The sequence below is a fragment of the Hyperolius riggenbachi genome, chromosome 6, assembly GCF_040937935.1.
Source record: "Hyperolius riggenbachi isolate aHypRig1 chromosome 6, aHypRig1.pri, whole genome shotgun sequence".
Lineage (NCBI taxonomy): Eukaryota > Metazoa > Chordata > Amphibia > Anura > Hyperoliidae > Hyperolius > Hyperolius riggenbachi.
Genome location: NC_090651.1, coordinates 352,680,012 through 352,695,449, shown reverse-complemented (window position 1 = coordinate 352,695,449; position 15,438 = coordinate 352,680,012). Strand labels below are relative to the sequence as shown.

General features: G+C 46.4%; 1 protein-coding gene across 5 annotated transcripts in view; it reads right to left on the bottom strand.

The window, feature by feature from the left end:
- The window catches only part of RAP1GAP (RAP1 GTPase activating protein), a 339,663-nt gene that overhangs the window by 285,011 nt on the left and 39,214 nt on the right, over positions 1 to 15,438 (bottom strand). The window contains exon 1 of one of the 5 annotated variants that reach the window (XM_068241697.1): positions 5,396 to 5,417. The exons of 3 other annotated variants lie outside the window; for them this stretch is intronic. The gene's annotated coding sequence lies outside the window, so the exon portion shown is untranslated. Of the gene's footprint in view, positions 1 to 5,395; positions 5,418 to 15,438 lie in introns of those variants that run through there. One more of the 5 variants, XM_068241695.1, reaches the window with a different exon arrangement.

Genomic DNA, 15,438 nt, shown 5'->3' with positions numbered 1-15,438 from the left:
ATCTGTCAGGAGGGGGATAGACAGAGCAATGTTCTGCAGATCTCTAGAGACGCCAGTGATGGGATATTCTGCAGAGTATATACAATATGTATCTGTAAGGAGGGGGAGGGGCAGAGCAATGTTCTGAAGATCTCTACGGAGGTCAGTGATGAGATAATCTGCAGAATATATACAATATGTATCTGTCAGGAGGGGGAGGGGCAGAGCAATGTTCTGCAGATCTCTACGGAGGTCAGTAATGGGATAATCTGCAGAATATATACAATATGTATCTGTCAGGAGGGGGAGGGGCAGAGCAATGTTCTGCAGATCTCTAGAGAGGTCAGTGATGGGATAATCTGCAGAGTATATACAATATGTATCTGTAAGGAGGGGGAGGGGCAGAGCAATGTTCTGCAGATCTCTACGGAGGTCAGTGATGAGATAATCTGCAGAATATATACAATATGTATCTGTCAGGAGGGGGAGGGGCAGAGCAATGTTCTGCAGATCTCTACGGAGGTCAGTAATGGGATAATCTGCAGAATATATACAATATGTATCTGTCAGGAGGGGGAGGGGCAGAGCAATGTTCTGCCGATCTCTACGGAGGTCAGTAATGGGATAATCTGCAGAATATATACAATATGTATCTGTCAGGAGGGGGAGGGGCAGAACAATGTTCTGCAGATCTCTAGAGAGGTCAGTGATGGGATAATCTGCAGAATATATACAATGTGTATCTGTTAGGAGGGGGAAGAGCAGAGCAATGTTCTGCAGATCTCTAGAGAGGGCAGTGATGGGATAATCTGCAGAATATATACAATATGTATCTGTCAGGAGGGGAGGGACAGAGCAATGTTCTGCAGATCTCTAGAGAGGTCAGTGATGGGATAATCTGCAGAATATATACAATATGTATCTGTCAGGAGGGGAGGGACAGAGCAATGTTCTGCAGATCTCTAGAGAGGTCAGTGATGGGATAATCTGCAGAATATATACAATATGTATCTGTCAGGAGGGGGAGGGGCAGAGCAATGTTCTGCAGATCTCTAGAGAGGGCAGTAATGGGATAATCTGCAGAATATATACAATATGTATCTGTCAGGAGGGGGATAGACAGAGCAATGTTCTGCAGATCTCTAGAGACGCCAGTGATGGGATAATCTGCAGAGTATATACAATATGTATCTGTAAGGAGGGGGAGGGGCAGAGCAATGTTCTGCAGATCTCTAGAGAGGGCAGTAATGGGATAATCTGCAGAATATATACAATATGTATCTGTCAGGAGGGGGATAGACAGAGCAATGTTCTGCAGATCTCTAGAGACGCCAGTGATGGGATAATCTGCAGAGTATATACAATATGTATCTGTAAGGAGGGGGAGGGGCAGAGCAATGTTCTGCAGATCTCTACGGAGGTCAGTGATGAGATAATCTGCAGAATATATACAATATGTATCTGTCAGGAGGGGGAGGGGCAGAGCAATGTTCTGCAGATCTCTACGGAGGTCAGTAATGGGATAATCTGCAGAATATATACAATATGTATCTGTCAGGAGGGGGAGGGGCAGAGCAATGTTCTGCATATCTCTAGAGAGGGCAGTGATGGGATAATCTGCAGAATATATACAATGTGTATCTGTTAGAAGGGGGAAGGGCAGAGCAATGTTCTGCAGATCTCTAGAGAGGGCAGTGATGGGATAATCTGCAGAATATATACAATATGTATCTGTCAGGAGGGGGAGGGGCAGAGCAATGTTCTGCAGATCTCTAGAGAGGGAAGTGATGGGATAATCTGCAGAATATATACAATATGTATCTGTCAGGAGGGGGAGGGGCAGAGCAATGTTCTGCAGATCTCTAGGGAGGTCAGTGATGGGATAATCTGCAGAATATATACAATATGTATCTGCCAGGAGGGGGAGGGGCAGAGCAATGTTCTGCAGATCTCTAGTGATGGGATAATCTGCAGAATATATACAATATGTATCTGTCAGGAGGGGAGGGACAGAGCAATGTTCTGCAGATCTCTAGAGAGGGCAGTGATGGGATAATCTGCAGAATATATACAATATGTATCTGTCAGGAGGACACAGGCAGAGCAATGTTCTGCAGATCTCTAGAGAGGTCAGTGATGGGATAATCTGCAGAATATATACAATATGTATCTGTCAGGAGGGGGAGGGGCAGAGCAATGTTCTGCAGATCTCTAGAGAGGTCAGTGATGGGATAATCTGCAGAATATATACAATATGTATCTGTCAGGAGGGGGAGGGGCAGAGCAATGTTCTGCAGATCTCTAGAGGTCAGTGATGGGATAATCTGCAGAATATATACAATATGTATCTGTCAGGAGGGGGGAGGGGCAGAGCAATGTTCTGCAGATCTCTAGAGAGGACAGTGATGGGATAATCTGCAGAATATATACAATATGTATCTGTCAGGAGGACATAGGCAGAGCAATGTTCTGCAGATCTCTAGAGGTCAGTGATGGGATAATCTGCAGAATATATACAATATGTATCTGTCAGGAGGGGGGAGGGGCAGAGCAATGTTCTGCAGATCTCTAGAGAGGACAGTGATGGGATAATCTGCAGAATATATACAATATGTATCTGTCAGGAGGACATAGGCAGAGCAATGTTCTGCAGATCTCTAGAGGTCAGTGATGGGATAATCTGCAGAATATATACAATATGTATCTGTCAGGAGGGGAGGGACAGAGCAATGTTCTGCAGATCTCTAGAGGTCAGTGATGGGATAATCTGCAGAATATATACAATATGTATCTGTCAGGAGGGGGGAGGGGCAGAGCAATGTTCTGCAGATCTCTAGAGAGGACAGTGATGGGATAATCTGCAGAATATATACAATATGTATCTGTCAGGAGGACATAGGCAGAGCAATGTTCTGCAGATCTCTAGAGGTCAGTGATGGGATAATCTGCAGAATATATACAATATGTATCTGTCAGGAGGGGAGGGACAGAGCAATGTTCTGCAGATCTCTAGAGAGGTCAGTGATGGGATAATCTGCAGAATATATACAATATGTATCTGTCAGGAGGGGGAGGGGCAGAGCAATGTTCTGCAGATCTCTAGAGAGGGCAGTGATGGGATAATCTGCAGAATATATACAATCTGTATCTGTCAGGAGGGGAGGGACAGAGCAATGTTCTGCAGATCTCTAGATAGGCTAGTGATGGGATAATCTGCAGAATATATACAATATGTATCTGTCAGGAGGGGAGGGACAGAGCAATGTTCTGCAGATCTCTAGAGAGGCCAGTGATGGGATAATCTGCAGAATATATACAATATGTATCTGTCAGGAGGGGAGGGACAGAGCAATGTTCTGCAGATCTCTAGAGAGGTCAGTGATGGGATAATCTGCAGAATATATACAATCTGTATCTGTCAGGAGGGGAGGGAAGGAGCAATGTTCTGCAGATCTCTAGAGAGGCCAGTGATGGGATAATCTGCAGAATATATACAATATGTATCTGTCAGGAGGGGATGGACAGAGCAATGTTCTGCAGATCTCTAGAGGTCAGTGATGGGATAATCTGCAGAATATATACAATATGTATCTGTCAGGAGGGGGGAGGGGCAGAGCAATGTTCTGCAGATCTCTAGAGAGGACAGTGATGGGATAATCTGCAGAATATATACAATATGTATCTGTCAGGAGGACATAGGCAGAGCAATGTTCTGCAGATCTCTAGAGGTCAGTGATGGGATAATCTGCAGAATATATACAATATGTATCTGTCAGGAGGGGGGAGGGGCAGAGCAATGTTCTGCAGATCTCTAGAGAGGACAGTGATGGGATAATCTTCAGAATATATACAATATGTATCTGTCAGGAGGACATAGGCAGAGCAATGTTCTGCAGATCTCTAGAGGTCAGTGATGGGATAATCTGCAGAATATATACAATATGTATCTGTCAGGAGGGGAGGGACAGAGCAATGTTCTGCAGATCTCTAGAGGTCAGTGATGGGATAATCTGCAGAATATATACAATATGTATCTGTCAGGAGGGGGGAGGGGCAGAGCAATGTTCTGCAGATCTCTAGAGAGGACAGTGATGGGATAATATGCAGAATATATACAATATGTATCTGTCAGGAGGACATAGGCAGAGCAATGTTCTGCAGATCTCTAGAGGTCAGTGATGGGATAATCTGCAGAATATATACAATATGTATCTGTCAGGAGGGGAGGGACAGAGCAATGTTCTGCAGATCTCTAGAGAGGTCAGTGATGGGATAATCTGCAGAATATATACAATATGTATCTGTCAGGAGGGGGAGGGGCAGAGCAATGTTCTGCAGATCTCTAGAGAGGGCAGTGATGGGATAATCTGCAGAATATATACAATGTGTATCTGTTAGGAGGGGGAAGGGCAGAGCACTGTTCTGCAGATCTCTAGAGAGGGCAGTGATGGGATAATCTGCAGAATATATACAATATGTATCTGTCAGGAGGGGAGGGACAGAGCAATGTTCTGCAGATCTCTAGAGAGGTCAGTGATGGGATAATCTGCAGAATATATACAATATGTATCTGTCAGGAGGGGAGGGACAGAGCAATGTTCTGCAGATCTCTAGAGAGGTCAGTGATGGGATAATCTGCAGAATATATACAATCTGTATCTGTCAGGAGGGGAGGGACAGAGCAATGTTCTGCAGATCTCTAGAGAGGCCAGTGATGGGATAATCTGCAGAATATATACAATATGTATCTGTCAGGAGGGGATGGACAGAGCAATGTTCTGCAGATCTCTAGAGAGGTCAGTGATGGGATAATCTGCAGAATATATACAATCTGTATCTGTCAGGAGGGGAGGGACAGAGCAATGTTCTGCAGATCTCTAGAGAGGCCAGTGATGGGATAATCTGCAGAATATATACAATATGTATCTGTCAGGAGGGGGAGGGGCAGAGCAATGTTCTGCAGATCTCTAGAGAGGCCAGTGATGGGATAATCTGCAGAATACATACAATGTGTATCTATCTTCAGAGGATGGACAGATCATACAATTACAATGAATAGCTACAATATTACAGTCCCTGGCTGGTGCTTTGTACACAGAGGATTTCGGAGACTTTCTGTACACACAGAAGGGTAACATTGTGACATCTGTCCCCGGACCGCGGTCTCCCAGTCAGGCAGGGGTTAAGGAGGTTTGTGGTTTGAGTTTGAGGCGGATGTGAGGGTCCGCTAATCCCCACAGCCCACTGTAAGAGTTACCCATGGCTCGGGTAATCCCTCCAGCCACACAGAGATAATCTGTTACTCGGCTAACCCAACCAATAAGCCATGCAGCTCATTCCGCTGACAGAACGATACGTCCCCTCCGCCCAGTCCTACACTAATGAGCTCAGAGCAGGTGGCCGCAGTGCTACATACCCTCCGTAAGCCCCGAACGAGAAACTCCTTTTCCTGTGGTTCATGGTGATGCTGTGTGGCGGAGCGGAGGGCGAGCTGTGCCTGGGTCCTCTGCCCTCCTCCCTCCCGAGCTCTGCTTCCTCCTCTCTGTCTCTCTCTAACACACTCCAGTCTGTTTGCCTTTCCCGGGCAGCACAAGAGCATAAAGAGTCCCTGTCACAGCTCTGAGCGCACACAGGCCTGCAAGAAAAGGCCTACACATGCTGCAAATCAATAGAGCTCCCTCCCTGGCACAAATTCACAGCCTATATAGAAAACATCAACAAGTCAGGATTCGGGGGAGAAGTCAGATAGTTTGCGCTATCAGAAGTTTCTTGAAAAGTTAGCTTTCGGAGCTCAACGTCACTTCGTCAGACAGAGTCACATCACGGGACAAGAAGCAGATTGATGGGGTGAACAAAACAGGTGCACCGAATGTACCTCAGCGCTGGAACAGTGAGTGAAGGGTGATCAGATGGTTTCGGCTAAAAAGACATTCAAAAAGTAGGACAAAAAAGTGTATCTTCCAACTCCACGGTGACACATAATGGTTACAATTCAGTGACAATCTTATTTCAAGTTCACATTCCGTTTTAACTCCCCCTGCGGTATGATTCTTTCCGGATTTTAGGGTCTTTTTAAAAGGTTTCAGGGCATAAAATCAAGAAAAAATGTATGCCGCCAGAGTCTCTGCAGCAGCCCCTGCTCTCAATCACCTCCCTGGGCTCCACCGCTGCAATTTTACCTCCATCCTCCGGGTGGCGCTTTAACACTTTGGTGAGATCAATGACGGCAATCTTACCAGAGTGATTCAGAGCCTCCAAGGACAGGAAGGAGAATGGTTACCGACGTCTGGATCCCCCGGGAGGTGAGTAACAGCACCCGCTGCATGCAATACTCTGCATAGAGCTCCCGGCAGCTAGCCCGAGCGTAGCACAGGATTACTGCCAGGGTTAATCTGAGTTTAGGGTTTAGTGCATAGTTTGCATCTGTATATAACACAAGGTGTATATTTGCCTCGGTGGGGCTCTGCATGCCTCTGTTGGTAGTCATCCCAGATGCGGCCTAATTAGAAGCACACATTTTTCCTAATCTTAAACAACTAAATCTGAATATTATCATTATGAAATAGGCATGGCTCTGTTGTGAATTGGGCGGAACTAGACTAAAAAAAACAAAACAGTTTCCTAAGCCCACTGTAATGGATGTCGGAGACACCGCCGCGCGGTCAGACAGTGAGGCGGCTGGAGCCGCGTTCAGACCGGCAGTTTCTCCGCAACAGCAGCGTGCGCCTGTTTTGTCTGAGCCTAGTAGTGCACACAGATGGAGAGCTACGCGCGCGAACAGACAAGCCCTTTATGCCAAGAGGAGAAGGATCAGCTGATCTAGACGATCAGCTGATCCCAGCGCAGCAGGTGATTGGCTGAATGGGACTGGGCGGCGCTGAGGAGCGCGCTGCTATATATACTTCTTCCCTGTCAGTTGCCGGTTGTCTGCCGTTGCAAATGCTTACGTGTGAGCACTCAGACCATAGTCAGATCCTTCAGTGTGGTTGAACCAGGTGGACCTGGGAATCCACACTTAGCCAGATTACTGTGCTACTATTGTGTTATACATCAGACTAGTTCCAGGGTGTTGAGACCACGGACCTCACACCCAAGACTAGGGATACTGTGTTATTATTGTGTTATACTTCAGGCTAGTTCCAGGGTGTTGAGACCACGGACCTCACACCCAAGACTAGGGATACTGTGTCATTACTGTGTTATTCTTAGACCAGTTCCTGGGTGTTGAGAACACGGACCTCACACTCTAGATTAGGCCTATGCTTGATATCTGTTATGACCTATTGCTTTCCTGACCCTCCTTCTGCTCTCTGATTTGGTACCTACGCATATCTGATTACTTGTTGCCAACTTGGCCTGTCCTGGTTACCGAATCAGTCTTCTGTCTCTGTACCTTATCTGCTCGTGTGTTACCGACCCGGCCTGGCCGACCTCTCTCTCTGTCTGCAGAGACTCCCTGTCTCTTAAAGGGACCTCTCCGCAAATTCAGTCAGGGACTCCATCTCTTAGGTGTCCCTTGACTGCAGTAGAGTCTGATTCCCAGCAGTCAGGGAATCACTGGCTCATATACTGTCGCACCAAACACTTACACTTTGTCAGGTGTCCAGAGGTTAGTGATACTTGTATTATTGGTGATTCTGCAGATCATCAATAATCAGGTACATATCTGTATTCTTGGTGATACTGCAGATCACCAATAATCAGATTCTCTCTGTGTGCTGACATCGATCGTTACACCCACTAATTGAGCACAGTGGTGTAGTGGTTAGCACTCTAGTGCTCAGCGCTGGGTCCCCGGTTTGAATCCCAGCCAGGGCACTATCTGCACGGAGTTTGAATGCTCTCCCTGTGTTTGTGCGGGTTTCCCCTGGGCACTCTGGTTTCCTCCCACATTCCCAAAACATACAAATAATTTAATTGGCTTCCTCTAAATTGGCCCTGGACTTTGATACATACACGATTCATACATAGACATATGACTATGGTAGGGACTAGATTGTGTGCCCCTCTGAGGGACAGTTATGTGACAAGACTATATTCTGTACAGCGGAAGATGTTGCCGATATATACATAATAATAATGTTATAATTATTGATAACACGATTATGTAACAGGATGTCAAGCGGATGAATTAAGAGTGACTGAAGACTGCTCAATTTGAAAGGAGGGCACATTTTCGGAATGTCTGGAGGACAGAGGAAACCATGTTAATAAAAGAGGACATGTCTTCCTTGTGGGGGACATCTGGTCTCCCTAGTGGGTCCTGAAATTACACAGCAGTCAGAATAATCCTTCACTGATAAACTATGCTGGTTGCTTGACTTCTGTGCTGATTCTCTGCCTAAAATACTATAAGTCACTGGCCCCGGAATGAGTATGCAGATCAATCAGATGCTGTGACTCTGGTCTGACTACAATGGCTGCATGCTTGTTGCAGGTGTGTGACTGAAACACAACTAAAACCAAAAGCTCAGCATGACAGTCAGGCAACCGGCATTGCTTATAAGGGAATGAAGATGGCAGCCTCTGTATTCCTCTCACTTCAGGTTCCCTTTAAAACTAGGTTATAAGTTCAGCAAGTTATTGATGAACCAGCTAATCTGAAAGCTATCAGAACAGGCTATGTGGGGAGGTCTGGTCTGGACTCTCAGCAGCACATCTGCAAGGGGGCGTGGCATAGACAGACCTGTCTGAGACAATCGCACTCATAAGCTTTGCAGGTCTGTGTTACAGGAAATCTTAAAGAAGAACTCCAGTGAAAATTATGTAATTAAAAAAGTGCTTCATTTTTACAATAATTATGTATAAATGATTTAGTCAGTGGTTTTTTGGCTGTTGGAAACAGCTGTAAACAGTAAAATAGCTGTTATTTCCCACAGTGCAATGAGGTTCACAGACAGGAAACTGTCAGAACCATGGTCCTGACATCACACTGTGGGAGGGGTTTCACCACAATATCAGCCATACAGACCCCCCTGATGGTCCGTTTGAGAAAAGGAATAGATTTCTCCTGGGAAAGGGGGTATCAGCTACTGATTGGGATGAAGTTCAATTCTTGGTCACGGTTTTATACAATTTTTGTTTAATGCAGCAATATCTTTTATTAGTTAGAATAACACTCTGTCCACATACAGGTGCTGGATCAAACATTATCCTTCCTCACATAAATACATAATTGTATAATGTCAAAAGCACAAGGGCAAAAAGTATTCAGCAATGAAGGAAACGCCACTAGTTTGTTTTTGGGAGCCAATTACCAGTATGTGTCCAAGAAATGAATGCCGACACACACATGAAGCACTAAGGGCCCGTTTCCACTCTCGCGGAAACGGCCGCGAATCCGCAGAGTTTCCCCGCAGGCAAATCGCGCGGGGAAACTCTGCCATAGGGGATAACAGCGCCGCCGGCCGAATCGCTTGCAGTAGCGATTCGGCCGGAAACCCCCACAGAATTCGCGGCGGAGGCTGCGATTCCCATAGCCGTGCATGGCACGGCTGATGGGAATCGCCTGCGATCCCGCCCACCCGCTCAGTGCCGGCGTGCGTCTACGAGACGCACGCCGCACTAGTGGAAACGAGCCCTATACCACAGGTGTGGAACTCCAGGCCTGGAGGGCCAGATCCATGCCAGTGTTTAGGATGGACTGAGAAAGAGAGGAATGTGTTCTACCTGATGGACCGCACCTTTCCTGATTCAGACTTCTCAATTAATTTGAGCTGTGTCAAAAACATGTGAGGACCTCGGCCCTTGAAGGACCGGTTTGACATCCCTGCACTAAACCATCAAGAAAAAGAAAGTGAAAGGTCTGACTGCTGATCACCATAGATAAACCTGAAATTCACATGGAGAAGAGCAAGAAATCACCATAATATCATTACAGAAACAAGTGTTAAAAAAGCATGGCCATAAACCGTTTTAAAGAGAAATTAAAAGGACTCCGAGCAGTGCAGAAACTATGGAAAGATGCATATCATTTTAAAGCTCTCTTTCTCCTCTTTCCAATGATATATAAACCGCCACCCTACGCCTTTTAGTTTTCGCTATTTTCGCGATTGAAATTGCCGCGGCCATGATAATAGAGAAAACTTAAAGGCATAGGGCCGCGGTTTAGGTGTCGTCAGAAGGAGGAGAAAGAGAGCTTTAAAATGATATCCATCTTTCCATAGTTACATTGTATTACACAGAGCGACTTTTTCCTAAAGTCAGCAGCTCCATTCTGCTGAATGGAGCTGCTGACACTGGGGAAAGTGTCGTCCTGTGTAATACAATGTAACTATGGAAAGATGGATATCATTTTAAAGCTCTCTTTCTCCTCCTTCTGACGACATCTAAACCGCGGCCCTATGCCTTTAAGTTTTCTCTATTATCATGGCCGCGGCAATTTCAATCGCGAAAATAGCGAAAACTAAAAGGCGTAGGGTGGCGGTTTATATATCATTGGAAAGAGGAGAAAGAGAGCTTTAAAATGATATGCATCTTTCCATAGTTTCTGCACTGCTCGGAGTCCCTTTAAAACGAGATGTGCTTTACATATATTTGGGAAACAGATATCCCTAATCCCGGAAATCCAATCCATAAATACACTCGGTATTGATGGAGCAGAGCGGTCTGTACATGCAGATAGGCACCCAGTATAACAAGTCAGAACTCTTTACTGAAGAACAACATGCATACAGTATATAAACCATACACAATCGTCAGGCAATACAGTTTACTTAGAACAGAGTAAATACGGGAAATAAACATACCATAGATATCATCACATTTTACACACAGTGACATCTTGTGGTTGTTTTACTGTACTGCAGTTTAGGTTATAATCCTGTTGATACTTCCAACAGGTATATCAGCTACGTGGCAGCATAATTATCAGGAATAACCTAAAATGCAAAAACCCATAAATGCCTTAAAAAAATGGGAAAGGTTTTGGTTGAATGGTGAATGGCCACCTTGATATTGATAAAGTATTGCAATAAAAACAGTAATAACGATGATAATAATGCAAAAGCCCTAAAATGGCTCACCATGATTACACAATTCACATTTCTAATACAATTTGTTTTAGGGCTCGTTTCCACTATTGCGGTGCAGAATCGCCTGGATTCCACCGCTGTTGAAATTCCATGAATTAGCATGCGGATGCGAATTTTTGCGCGTTTTTTGCCGCGAATTCGCATGCGAATTCGCATAGGTGAGGGTATATGCGAAATTAACCATGTCACTGCCTGTTTGAATTACATTGGTACCTATGCGAATTCGCATGCGAATTCGCATGAAAATTCGCATACCATAGCCGCATGCGAATTTCCTATTAAATACATTAGCGGCGATTCGCATGCAATCCACTCGCAGGCGAATTCGTTGGCTCTTTTGTGCGTTTTTTTACCGCTGAAAAAAACGCACCTCAACAACGCTACAGTGGAAACAGGCCCATCCACTTGCATTACATGTGCGGATCTGCATGCGTTGGACGCATGCAGATTCGCGATAGTGGAAACGAGCCCTTAGATTCAAACATTACGATCGATTCTTCTGGTTGCTTAAAACTTTTGAGAGATCTGACCAATGTATCACACACACCCCTGCTCCATTTTCTCACAATTACAAAAGAAAAGAAGAAAAAGAAGAAAAAAAAACAATGCAAAGATCATATCAACAATCACAGACTACTCAATACCTAAAAAAATGGATGGCAATTTGAAAGTCCTTCAGTCAGAGCAGGAGCAGTAGTACTGCGCAGGCACAAAGCGCAATCAGGGCGCAGTGCAACGGGGGACGCACGGACGGACCGCATAGTCACAGAATGCCCCAGACTAGAGGACTTCCGGGGCCAGGCGCGGGAAGACAGCGAGGGATCGATCAGCCTGGAGGGGGCAGGGGAAGCCCCAGGTATGTACAATTTTTTTAAATCCCCCATCTCAGGTGCCCTTTAAAAGAGAACGGATGGCTTTGGTCTTAAAGGGTCCATAGCCGTCTTGGCCAAAAGTGTTTAATATTCATTAAAAAATATTATAATAAGCTTAGCTAAGAACACTTTTACCCCCGGAGTAATACTTTAACAATTATCATTGCGATGTCAGCAGGCTGGCTCAGCCCTAGCAGAGGACTTGTATAGGTGATTAATTCCTATATTCTGTTACATCTTCATAATAAGGTGTTTCAGAGGTGAAAGATGTGTGAAGGTGACCCACCAATGACTGGGGACTGCACCAAGATAGCAGCTACTGTGATGTCACTGGCCTATATAAATGACCGCTTCACACATTTTACTGCATAATAGGACATAGGGCCACTGCTTCCATGAGGCACACTGGGCAATTGCCCAGGGCCCAAGCTTCTTAGGGACCTCAAGTCAAAGATTGCAGAGGTGCCAACAACTTTACTACCAGTACAAGTCCTTAGTAACTATTATGAATGTTAGGCTACCATTATGATGCCCCATTACTGGAATCACAGAAGTGCACTGTGTTGTCACATGACTAATCCTGCAGAAGCACAAAGCAGATGTCAGTGAAAACCGGAGCTGCTTTGGTACAGCTCTGGAGGGGCTCCCTCTCCAGGTGGGATGCTTGCATTACAGCTGTCAAAGAGAGACTATAGGGGCTAAACATGGGTGGCCAGGGAGACGCTAATAATACTGAGACATTTTATGCAAATTTATGCGGTTTGGAAAGCTATGAAAAGCTCATTTTTCCAACTCTCATCTTACTGACCATTTTCTATATGAAATCCAACTCAGCCTGCAGATTCCTATGGATATGAAACAGTTAATCAAACCCACTGGCTGCTGGTTAATTAGCCTGCTGATGGATTGGCAGCTACTGGGTTTGATTAAGGCCTCTTTTCCACGGACTTTTGATAGGCTGCCTGGTAACTGCTCACTGGTGCCTGATAACTGATGCCTGGTAACTGTTTGTTCCTGCCTGGTAACTGCTTGCTGAGCACAAAGTTCAATAGTCCGTGGATAAGAGGCCTAAGGGCTCTTTTACATGGGCAGTTGAGCAGTGTGTGCTCACCAAGCAGCTACCAAGCAGTTACCAGGCAGCAGTGAGCATTTACAAGGCAGCAGTGAGCAGTTGCCAGGCAGCAGTGAGCAGTTGCCAGGCAGCAGCAAGCAGTTGTGAGAGTTCGACAGGCTTTTCACTGCCTATCAACTTCTCGTGTGAAAGGGTCCTAAGGCCACTTTTTCTCTGGCAGTGAAATGCCTCTCAAACTCCCACAACTGCTTGCTGCTACCTGGTAATTGCTCACTGCTGCCTGGTAACTGCTCACTGCTGCCTGGTAACTGCTCACTGCTGCCTGGTACTGCTGCCTGGTAACTGCTCACTGCTGCCTGGTAACTGCTCACTGCTGCCTGGTAACTGCTTGCTGAGCACACAGTTCAACGATCCATGGAAAAGACCAGCTGTGAGAGTTTGAGAGGCATTCCACTGCCTATCAACAGTCCGTGGAAAGGAGGCTTTAGGCCACTTTTCCACAGACTGTTGATAGGCAGTGAAATGCCTCTCAAACTCTCATAAGTTTGTCTCAGGCGACAAAAAGTCTAGAACCGACCCTGGTTTTGCCACACGATATATGTGTTTTTCAGATTGCTTATTATTTTCTCCTGCATCGGTAGGATTGAGTCAATCATTTAAGAAATTGTTAAAGCGGACCAGAACTCACAACTTCCCCTCTGCTTTCAAAGATAAGCAACAGCATAATAACCTTTGAAGAAAAACATTTGTTACAGCTGATACAAATCCTGCAATAAATCTGCAGTGTGACTACTTCCTGCTTTCATGGAAGTAGACATAGGGGTTAACATCCTGTGTTAACAAATTAGCTGCTCTGTCGAGGCAGCCAGCTGACACAGCTGAGAGATCAAATTACAGTGGTGATTACTCACAGATGAGGGGGAATTAGACAGGCTAAACTCTCTAAATACACACAGGGTGCGTTTCTCTGTGTTTTCCTTCTGTCCTGTGCAAGAGTTCAGGTCCCCTTTAATGAAGAGCTGCCCTTAGTACAGCGTCGCTGTCTCTGGCTCCGCCCCTTCAGGAAGTTCGCGGACGGCGTTCAGCTTTCTCCTCGGATGTGTCGCTTCTTTATTTAACTGGTGTTAATGGACTTCCGAGCGTGCTTATCAACCTAAATATTTCATAGACTGTAAGTGTGTTTACAGATCGCCGTGTGCCTGACTTGGGCCGCGTGCCGAACACACGTTAACCCTTCATGCTCACCGCAGGCCGACAGAGACAGCATGAGTCCTCGCTCACAGGGGCGTAACTAGACTTAATAGGGCCCCCCCCCCTGCAAAAATAATAGCATGGGGCCCCCTTGGTCCCTGCACGCCCTGAGGGTCACGTGATTGGGAGCCGGCAAATGGCAGCAGAGAGTGTTCTGCTGTGAATCTGCATCTAGAAGCAGGAAAAAATGACAGACACCCCCGCTATTCTGCATGGCGGGAGGAGGTGGTGGGGACTGTTTTTGTGAGCAAACGGGAGGTATTTATGATAATTAGTTGCACTTTCGGTGAGGAGAGGGAGGAGTAAGGGTCCCCAAAGCCTCTGGGCCCCACATGCGAGGGCAGAGGTTGCAGGGGGGATGGCTACGCCCATGCCCGCTCACGCCATGTGCATTGCACTGCGTATGAATGTAACTCATTAGAACAGACAAACTCTCAGCGCTCGTTCACACCTCCGCATTACAAGGGATTGCGTTACCATAGGGCCGGTTTCCACTAGCAGCCATGGCTGTTTCCGATTCAGCCACGGCTCCTGTACTGCTGCGTGTCCACATCTGGAATTGCTATCCATGCCATGCACAGCTGTAGGGATTCAGCCACGGCTCCTGTACTGCTGCGTGTCCACAGCTGGAATTGCTATCCATGCCATGCACAGCTGTAGGGTTTCAGCCACGGCTCCTGTACTGCTGGGTGTCCACAGCTGGAATTGCTAGCCATGCCATGCACAGCTGTAGGGATTCGGCCACGGCTCCTGTACTGCTGCGTGTCCACAGCTGGAATTGCTAGCCATGCCATGCACAGCTGTAGGGATTCGGCCACGGCTCCTGTACTGCTGCGTGTCCACAGCTGGAATTGCTATCCATGCCATGCACAGCTGTAGGGATTCGACCACGGCTCCTGTACTGCTGGGTGTCCACAGCTGGAATTGCTAGCCATGCCATGCACAGCTGTAGGGATTCGGCCACGGCTCCTGTACTGCTGCGTGTCCACAGCTGGAATTGCTAGCCATGCCATGCACAGCTGTAGGGATTCAGCCACGGCTCCTGTACTGCTGCGTGTCCACAGCTGGAATTGCTAGCCATGCCATGCACAGCTGTAGGGATTCAGCCACGGCTCCTGTACTGCTGCGTGTCCACAGCTGGAATTGCTAGCCATGCCATGCACAGCTGTAGGGATTCAGCCAAGGCTCCTGTACTGCTGCGTGTCCACAGCTGGAATTGCTAGCCATGCCA